Raw genomic sequence first — 10,204 nt, forward strand, 5'->3', positions numbered from 1 at the left:
CAGCATTTGACGGGTGCAGCTCTTATTAAGTTAGCTTCTACCCATGGTTTCATTAGCACGGAACCTCAGATTCCTGAAGGACGGTGGTCGTGGCTCTGCACATGTGCAACATGTATGTTGATAAACGAGTACCTTTTAGATGATTGAATAACATAAATCAATGCTTCATGACATGTGGGTATTCTCCCCATCTCAGACAAGCTACAATATTGTCATTACTATGTGGTTTAATATTCTTTATCGATTTTCTTTACGCAATGCTAAAGTTATGTTGAATCAATTTACCCATGTAAACCCCAATAAAGTGTGGTGAATAAATTTAACCTAAAACCACATTAAGAAACGTTCAATTATCCCTAGAATCTGTTCCACTACCTTACCAATTGCAAGAATTATAGACATATATTACTGCTTCCTATTCAGTTATTTTAACCGTCATTAATGATCAGTTACTAGGCTCCCGCGACCCATTTTCATCATAATATTATTATACATTCTTACAACATTTCAAATTACAATTACACTTGAAAGATATCCATCAAGCTCGTGAACAATGACAGATACAGGGGGCAAAATCATTCAATTACACCCACGGTTTCATTAATTTTATGTTCACCTGAACTTGAAATCAAATACACGCCAGAATCAAGTTTTTCTGCCTCACATATTGAATTCCTCTGTGTATCGCATTCATTTTGTACTGATATACACAATGACCTGTATGTGTAAAAGCAGTTTGTTATTGTTATATGTCTATTGTATTTTGAAACTATTATTTCCAGTGCTTTTTAATTCATTGTCTGTCACATTAGTACTGCTGATTAGGTATGACGTGACAATCTGCTATCATAGAACATTGTTGTGCCTGTTTCAGCCAAGAACTGATCAATTAGATTGTATTCTGACCTCCAACACAGCATAATATGTGTCCCAACAATCATTCCGATATGAAGAGATATATAAGATATAACAGTCAACAGTCAAAAATAAATTGATTACAGATAAACTGTTGCTGACCAATAATAGATTACCAATGTGTATAAAACAGGTTCAAATTAAAATACACTGTTTTACATTATTATAAATACACGTGTACTTAGTGTTTTCAATTGTATTAAGTCTGTCGTGAAACCTAGGCATATGATGGGTAGGGTGAACATCATACCAGTGCTTATTATATTTGTAGTCCATTTGTGCAAATAAGGTGATCTAACTCGGAAAACACTGGTTTTATTTGATTATTATTTCCATAGAAAGTGAATATATAGCTTACTAAGTTGTATTCCCTTATATATTACAATTATTTGCTGGGAAATATTTAGAATTAGATTAATTCATCACTTATCTATAGACACATACAATAAACATACTATCTTTAATACACAAATGTAAGCATCGTAAACAATTCACAACAAGTCAAAGATATTATATATTTTCATTTATTTTTAGTCAGCACAACGGATCACCCCACATTGTAATGTATTGATTCTATATTCTGGCTAAAATGTGACATATATCCATTATCCAGAGTATGTCAGGCAGCTGAGAATCCAGTATCTGTGTGTACAAAAATAAGTGAAATTTATAATAATGTAAACTATTATGCAGCATAGCAAACATACTCTCTAATATGTTATGTACGGATAGAATGCAAGTATCTGATACAAGAGATCAGCACACATTTCTTCATAACCATTACACATTTATCACAGTTGATATGAAAATACCTGACATGTCCCCACCACGTGACTATCTATCATGGACTCTGCATTTATGTACATCATTGTCATCATAATCTCAATGTTACAGCCTCAAAGTGAATGGCATTGTATTTAAATCTGAACAATATTATAACAAAAATTATATTTTAGAATAGACATGTAATTGGTGATGACAATGTTCAAGTAATTACGTTACCAGCGTTCTCTTTCAGGTATTGACCTCTTGCAATGGACTGTTTGGGGATTTGCCAGTATCCTCTTTCATGAAGTTTTTGAATGTATCTGAATCCTGACAGTGTCGGTGAAACCAGCATGGTAGACATTACGATCAGTACCAAAACGAAGGCTACAGATTTCTTCATTACAATTTTTAAACCTGTTAATGATACAGATGAATTGTCATTCTTCAGTTAGATGAGTAGACTATGACTACTTGCTATGCTTTCACCATTGCTGAACGCAATGAACTAGGGACAGCCACCAATGGTGGCGCTATAAAATTGTTAAATCTTTGTACGCTCACACAAATATTTAACTAGTATAAAAACTAGCAGTTTATAGTGTAATAGCAAGTCCCATAATTGTAAGCGTGTACGTCCCATAATTAACACAATAAACTAACTCAAAATATGTGGTTGTTTTTTCTATGTGGAATAAATTTGGTTTATAATTAACTATGTGAAAGCCTCATCCAAGTAATTAGCATATTTGATCTGCATTGCGCATGCCAGACCTTAATGCCATGTGTTTTATCATACATGCGATCCTTTTACAGCCAGCTCAGCAGTACAGTCCCAGGAGGTGTGTATGTGTGTAGCTTTTTACTCTACTGTGGTGAAAACGCTGGCGTCTTTATATTTCAGAGGCAAAACTTGGTGGCAAAATGCCTTCTTGTTTATGTGTGTCAAAACATTTTGAAAACCAGCTTAGCAAATTTTAACCTGAATGTAAATAATCATAAACTGTTACTTAATAATGAGAGAACTCACTGAACATCAGACAACAACTGTGAAATATGTTTTAAGCCGTTTATTTTTAGTTCTGGATGATACTTTTGGATGACAGATTAGCGAAATCTGTGCTAATTATGAATATGCAGAAATATGAAATGGAAAATTAGAGAAAAATAATAGGGTATTAAACTAGTATGACATAGGCATTCTTCACGTATCGAGTCATTCACTCAATTTATCTCTGTGTGTAATATGCTTTCAACAATCTGTTAACAAGTATTACATTTACGACGATCATATACTTTTTATACATTTAACAAATTATTCAACATTCAACTCAGTGAGAATTATGCTCATATAACTAATATAAGCCGACTCAGGACAAAAAATTGTCAGAAATCAACAATAGAATTTGCTCAATGCTTCCAAAGCTGGGTCTTAACTACATGCAAATTGATTCATATAAAAAGATTTATATGGGTCTACCTATAGCGGCTCGTAATGCAGTTTTTGTCACTTCCTATAGCTAATCCAATTATAAACTAAATTCTAAAATGGTGAACTGCACTCAATAACCCACCAAAGTCGACAAGTTTTAGGTATGCTATTTTGTCAGGCTATTTCTGGCAATGGTTTCTTAGAACTCAACAAGATGTTCCTTTTAAATTAGCTTCAACGATGTCATGGGGTAGAGTCAAATATTAACCCCAAACATAATGTGTAGACCAATGCAATAATATTCATATCCCTAGAAACGATGATGCACAATCTTACAAGTACGACGCCACACATTAACTGCGTCAAACTATAGTTTATTCAGATTTATGCTTGGTATGGTCTCCGACAATATCACTCTTGCAGAGGCGACCTGCTGTTTTACATTTCAATAGATAACTAATAATCAAATGACACTGGTTTATAGTAACAACATTCACCAATCGAATATATATACACATCGTCGCAGTTACAATATTATTCATCAAACATATAATTATAGATTATAGGAGGCAAGGGGGGGGGGGAACTGGCACAGGTTACAGTAAATAAAAAACGGCATTTTACGTTTTTACAGGAAATGAAAGTATAATTTACAGTAAAAAATAGTTATAAACACTTTACAGATAAAACAATTTCCTAATTAATACTATTAAAAACTATTAGAAGGTGATGTGAACTTGGTAGAAATTGTTTTGCATCTACTGTTGAATTTATTGTTACATGTGAGTGAATTGCTCAGACAACACCACTATAAAACAGGGAATATCGAAAAACTTACAATTCGTGACATAGTCTATTTAAATACATGGTATTGCAGATATCGAGTTGAAAGTGTTATTTTCTCTGACTATATATAATTTTGTGTTTAGGATTTGTCAATTATTCATCAAAGATAACTATATATGTGTTTTATATTCATAACTTAAATTTACATACTTTGTTAGTTTTACAGAACACCGACATTATAGTTCGTCTTTGATTACTTGCATTAACAAATGTTTATGGTTATTTAAAATCTGCATACTACGTCATATATCACTAAATATTCATTAGATGCTACGCATATATTGCATGTAAAGAAAGACAATTGCACTAAAATGTTTAAATGTATACAGCAATACACACTCAAATTTAATCAGCATTTGTTTAAGTTCAACTAGTTTTGTTTATTAGAAATAGTAATTCCGTGTCCTTCCGTGTTATATGTAACGATCCCGTCGATTGGCTTTTTTTAATATTGTGTGGACTGTCATGTCACTGATCGGCTCAACATTTGTAATGCTTTAAATAGTGACCTGCTGTTTTACATTTTACTAGGTAGATGAACATATTAGAATGACACCTGATTATGCTAGTCATACTACATTGTTAAGAAAAACAACTTACAATGGACAAAATCACTAAAGGTTACATATATACACATCACTGCAGTTACAAAATTATTCATCAAACATCTTATTCTGAGAATTATTAGCAAACACTTCAGCGTGGTATTAAGAGTTTGTTTTCAGGGAAGGGTGATACCAAAGTGGAAAATGGTGGTACATATTGGGGTAATTCCTGGAATTGATACAGTTCAGGCTGAAATACAATATGTAGTGTTTCCATGTTTTGTCTGATATTGCTGTGGCAATCTGCTGCTGTATCTAATGTGAGATTTGTTCCGAAATTCAGTGCATTGTATGCACTCCATGTTTTTTTGCTGAAAACATATTTGCTCATATTTTCTAATGATAGATTTGCACAAGTTTCACTCCTACTGGGAAATCTGCATTATTGCATGAATTACAGCTAATAAAACACAACGGAATAGTGTGTAACAGCCAATTTTAACAGCCTATCACGTGATTTTAATCAGAATATTTACCTGGAAAGAGGCTATTAGAATATGTGAGGGATTGTATCAAAAGAGATGTGTATACTAAAAAGTAATACCTATCCTCTTTTGCATCGCTGAGCATTTCTGTTTTATTATACTTGTTTGAAAATGTTACTCTGCATTCTCCATGAATTTCGTAACTTGCTATGATCACGGTAAAGAATATAACCTGTCGTTACTTTCAACAGTTTTGATCAAAACTGTGTCGCAAAAAACACTTTTACATCCAATTTTTTTTTTACTTTTTCAGCTTGTAGCGATATAATCAGTTTATTTAGAACTATTATGCGTGTTATCGGAAAGTATTTTGGAACGATTTTACTATCATTTTACTGCTTTCATTGGCAACAACGCTGGGCTCAGCAAATTTCAAGGTATTTCACAATCATCAAGCTATCTGAGACATACCATTATGTCACAGGGTAGACAGGATGTATGTATCTCAAATTCTGCTGACAACACAATTCAGTGACTGTATGAGCAGTCTAAAAATGAACATGTGCAATGAGGAGTTGCAAAGTATCAAAACATGTGTGCTTTTCAATTACACTGGCTCTGTACTTTTCACTAACAATTGATGTCACACTATAAAAATACCATTAAAACCATAGAAGGTGATTTGAGCTTTGTTTTGTCTTTACTGTTATATGTATTGTTACATATGAGTGAATTGCTCAGACAACACTACTATAAAACAGAAAATATCGAAAACAAATATTTGGATTCCGTAATTTTTACAATACGTGGCATAGTCAATTTAAATACATGGTATTTCAGATCAAGAATTAAAAGTGTTATTTTTTCAGTACTTTTATACATCATTTTATGTTTATGATTGTGTCAATTATTCATCAAAGATAAGTATATCTGTGTTTTATATACATAACTAAAATTTACATACCTGGTTAGTTTTACAGAACACAGACAAAACAGCTTGTTTCTGATTACATGCAACAACAAATGTTTATGGTTATTTAAAATCTGCATACTACGTCATATATCACTAAATATTCATTAGATGCTACGCATATATTGCATGTGAAGGAAGACAATTGCACTAAAATGTTTAAATGTATACAGCAATACACACTCAAATTTAATCAGTATTTGTTATGTTCTAGTAGTCTTGTTTATTAAGAATAGTAATTCTGTCTCCTTGTTATATGCATCGATCCCGTCGATTTTTTAAAATATTATGTGCGCTTTCATGTCACTGACCGGCTTAAAATTTGTGTTGCTTTAAATAGTGACCTGCTGTTTTACATTTTACTAGGTAGATGAACATATTAGAATGACACCTGTTTATGCTAGTCGTACTACATTGTTAGGAAACAACAACTTATAGAGGACAAAAATCACTAAAGGTATATTTATACACATCACTGCTTTTCACTTACAATTTATGTCACACTATAAAATTACTATTAAAACCATAAAAGGTGATTTGAACTCTGTTTTGTCTCTACTGTTAAATTTATTGTTACATATGAGTGAATTGCTCAGATAACACCACTATAAAACAGGGAATGTCGAAAAAAATATTTGATTCTGTAATTCTTACATTACGTGGCATAGTCAATTTCAGATCAAGAATTAAGTGTTATTTTTTCTGTAATTTTATATGTCATTTTATGTTTAGGATTGTGTCAATTACTCATCAAAGATAAGTTTATCTGTGTTTTATATACATAACTAAAATTTACATACCTTGTTAGTTTTACAGAACACTGAACATACAGCTTGTCTCTGATTACCTGCAACAACAAATGTTTATGGTTATTTAAAATTTGCATACTACGTCATATATCACTAAATATTCATTTGATGCTACGCATATATTGCATGTGAAGGAAGACAATTGCACTAAAATGTTTAAATGTGTACAGCAATACACACTCAAATTTAATCAGTATTTGTTTAAGTTCTAGTAGTCTTGTTTTGTAAGAATAGTAATTCTGTCTCCTTGTTATATGTATCGATCCCGTCAATTTTTATCGGCTCAAAATTTGTGTTGCTTTAAATAGCGACCTGCTGTTTTACATTTTACTAGGTAGATGAACATATTAGAATGACACCTGTTTATGCTAGTCGTACTACATTGTTAAGAAAAACAACTTATAATGGACAAAATCACTAAAGGTTACAGATATACACATCACTGCAGTTACACAATTATTCATCAAACATCTTATTCTGAGAATTATTACCAAACGCTTCAGCGTGGCATTAAGAGTTTGTTTTCAGGGAAGGGTGATACCAAAGTGGAAAATGGTGGTACATATTGGGGTAATTCCTGGAATTGATACGGTTCAGGCTGAAATACAATATGTAGTGTTTCCATGTTTTGTCTGATATTGCTGTGGCAATCTGCTGCTGTATCTAATGTGAGATTTGTTCCGAAATTCAGTGCATTGTATGCACAACATGGTTTTTTGGCTGATAACACTCCTATTTTCTAATGGTAGAGTTGCACCAGTTTCACTCCTACTAGAAAATCTGCATTGTTGCGTGGATGAGAGCTAATAAAACACAGCGGAAGAGTATGTAACAGCCAATTTTAACAGCCTATCACGTGATTTTACTCAAAATATTTACATGGAAAGAGGCTATTCCATTTCACGTAGGAATAATTGGAAGTAGAATATGTGAGGAATTGTATCAACAGAGATGTGTAAACTAAAAAGTAATACCTATCCTTCTACGATACTTTGTATCACTGAGCATTTCTGTTTTACTATACTGGTTTGAAAATGTTGGATTTGCATGCTTTGCGGTGTTTTTTTTACCGAAAGTTACTTAAATCATTTTGAGCAATAGTACTAGAGTGAAATATATACTTTCCTCTGCATTCTCCATGAATTTTGTAACTTGCTATGATCACGGTAAAGAAAAAAAAATCTGTGGTTACTTTTTGTGGTTTGGATCAAAACCGTGTCTCAAAAAACACTTTTACATCACTTCTTCGTTTACTTTTTCAGCTCGTAGCGATATAATCAGTCAATTTACAACTATTATGCGTGCTATCGGAAAGCATTTTGGAATTTTTTTCATTGCTCATGAATGTTGATTTATTTATTTCCACAAATAGTGTCATGCAAGCCCCCCCCCCCTACTGGGTGAAAGCAGTGATTTATTTTTTTCAAAAAAGGATAATGTGGGGCCGGCGAACTGTGTCATGGAGAGGGTTTGTACTGAATATGCAATATGTGGTGCTCTCCTGGAAGGACCAGCATTGCTGCAGTATTATACTGTGAATAATTAAGTGCTCTCTTAATTTAATAAACTGTCCCATGTTTATTTTATTTTTAAAATAGTGCTTCTGCGAGGAAGTTGAAAATGTTATCCCCCCCCAAACATATATCTCTGGTTTTGCCATAACTAAGATCGTTTGTATAGTACAATTTACAAGGATTCCGTTCACAAAGTTATTGAAATTTTCTATTATATTATGTACTGTAACTAGCTAAATAATGTATTTTGACTTTACAAACACTTTTGTCAAATTACGTAAGCACATGCACTGCTAATTGAAGACATACGCTGTCAAAATATTATCATTTCTTTAACGTTATATATTTGACAATCCTTTTCATTTTTTACGAAAAATTGCTCAGTCAGGATTAGTATTAAATATCCTCTCTGGCTTTATCTAATGAGTTTTTACCACTCTCTCATTATCTTGCCAAGTGTAGCCAATGGAGCTGTTCATCTGAAAAGCTGTTCCAAGGGACTTTTGTTGAGGGCAGGGGATTTTTTTTTCTATTTTTTGTAGGGGGCGGGAAGTATCAGTACACCCCCCCCCCAATGGACAGGGCATATCTAAGAAATGCAAGGACAGGGAATCATTTTTTAGTGGGTAGGGTACTTACATAAAACAAACCGGCAGGGCAGGGTATAATAAAAAAAACGCATTGGGAGAAATAACATCTGCTACATGTGGGCAGTCGCGTGCTAGCAATAACTGAAAATGCTAGTCACCCACTGATCTGCTGAGTGGTTAATGTATTCAAGAAGCCCATAGAAGCCAATGACTCGATGAATTACGCCACCAATCGGCACAACAATGTAGGTTCTGTCACTGTGAATATTCACCCGGGATATTCACAAACATTGTACTGCAACCAGTGTATGTGAGGAATGTACGAAGTTGATGTTACACCTCGGCAGCGTCTGTCTGACCTTTCATAAATGTCGGACCTTGTGAAGAGGTCATACAACCCATAATGCCGTGTCACATCGCTACGTTTGATCATCACAATCCACCATATAGAAATTATTGCGGCATGTTGTCATCAATTGACAATACAGTGATATTACATTCTATTTTTGAACCAATTTTTCTCATTATTTCAAAAGTGTTTTTTTTAATAAGAGGAGGGTAAAGATGAATTTGGTCAGCAGGAGGGCAAAAAAGGCAAGTTGGTGGTAGGGGAGTAGGCAAAAAGTGTTTTTTTAAGGAGGGCAAGGGTTAAATGAATTGGGTCAGCAAGAGGGAAGACAATTTTGTTCAGGTGGAGGGTAGCTTATGAACAGCTTTTAATTTCCCCTCTTTCCTTTATATTAATTAGCATACTTCAAACGGCCCATAAAATAAATTTTGTTCCAGAGAATTGACTATTTTATTTTATTGCTCGTTGGCTGCACCTGTCTTGTACATTGTGCTGCAATACCTCATATACTTGTTAATCCTTTTAAGTGGTATTTTCTTCCAATTTTTATCCAAGAAAAATATTTTATACTATACTGTTTGCAGTATCTCACTTGACATAGGTAGATTCACTCAATCTTACTTTCAGTTTGAAGTCATGTTTTAAATATTTATTCAGGAGTTAAAAACACTTTGCAAACTGTAGGTGTTAATCATTATACTTTTTTTTATTTTTCTACTCGCAAATAAAATGTTACATTTAACACTTCATTATTTTCTTCATTATTTGAACTTGTATGTGTGACTACTAATGTAAACTAACAATTGTGATTTTGATACCCAGATATACCTTTTGGCCATGAAACTCTCCCAAAATAGTACTGTGGAATACTTCATTTTCACTGAAAACATTTTTCCGCTAAAATAAATTCCAGTGAAAATGCCATTTCCCATATACTATATATTGACACGTAATAGCTGAAAACATTTCAGCGAAAATATTTTA

At 33.2% G+C, this 10,204-nt stretch overlaps 1 long non-coding RNA gene across 2 annotated transcripts; it reads right to left on the reverse strand.

Moving 5' to 3' along the window:
• Positions 1-1,423: 1,423 nt before the first annotated feature.
• On the reverse strand, positions 1,424-6,833 carry LOC146741855 (uncharacterized). 2 transcript variants are annotated; one of them, XR_014929801.1, is made up of 3 exons: positions 6,759-6,833; positions 1,918-2,097; positions 1,424-1,557 (listed from the first exon to the last, which is right to left on the reverse strand). It is a non-coding gene; the product is annotated as an uncharacterized LOC146741855 (long non-coding RNA). The 2 variants fall into 2 exon arrangements; XR_014929802.1 differs by lacking the exon at positions 6,759-6,833 and adding an exon at positions 5,953-6,046.
• Between the last annotated feature and the right edge of the window lie 3,371 nt (positions 6,834-10,204).

This window comes from Saccoglossus kowalevskii, chromosome 6 (assembly GCF_978046115.1).
Source record: "Saccoglossus kowalevskii chromosome 6, keSacKowa6.1, whole genome shotgun sequence".
Taxonomy (NCBI): domain Eukaryota; kingdom Metazoa; phylum Hemichordata; class Enteropneusta; family Harrimaniidae; genus Saccoglossus; species Saccoglossus kowalevskii.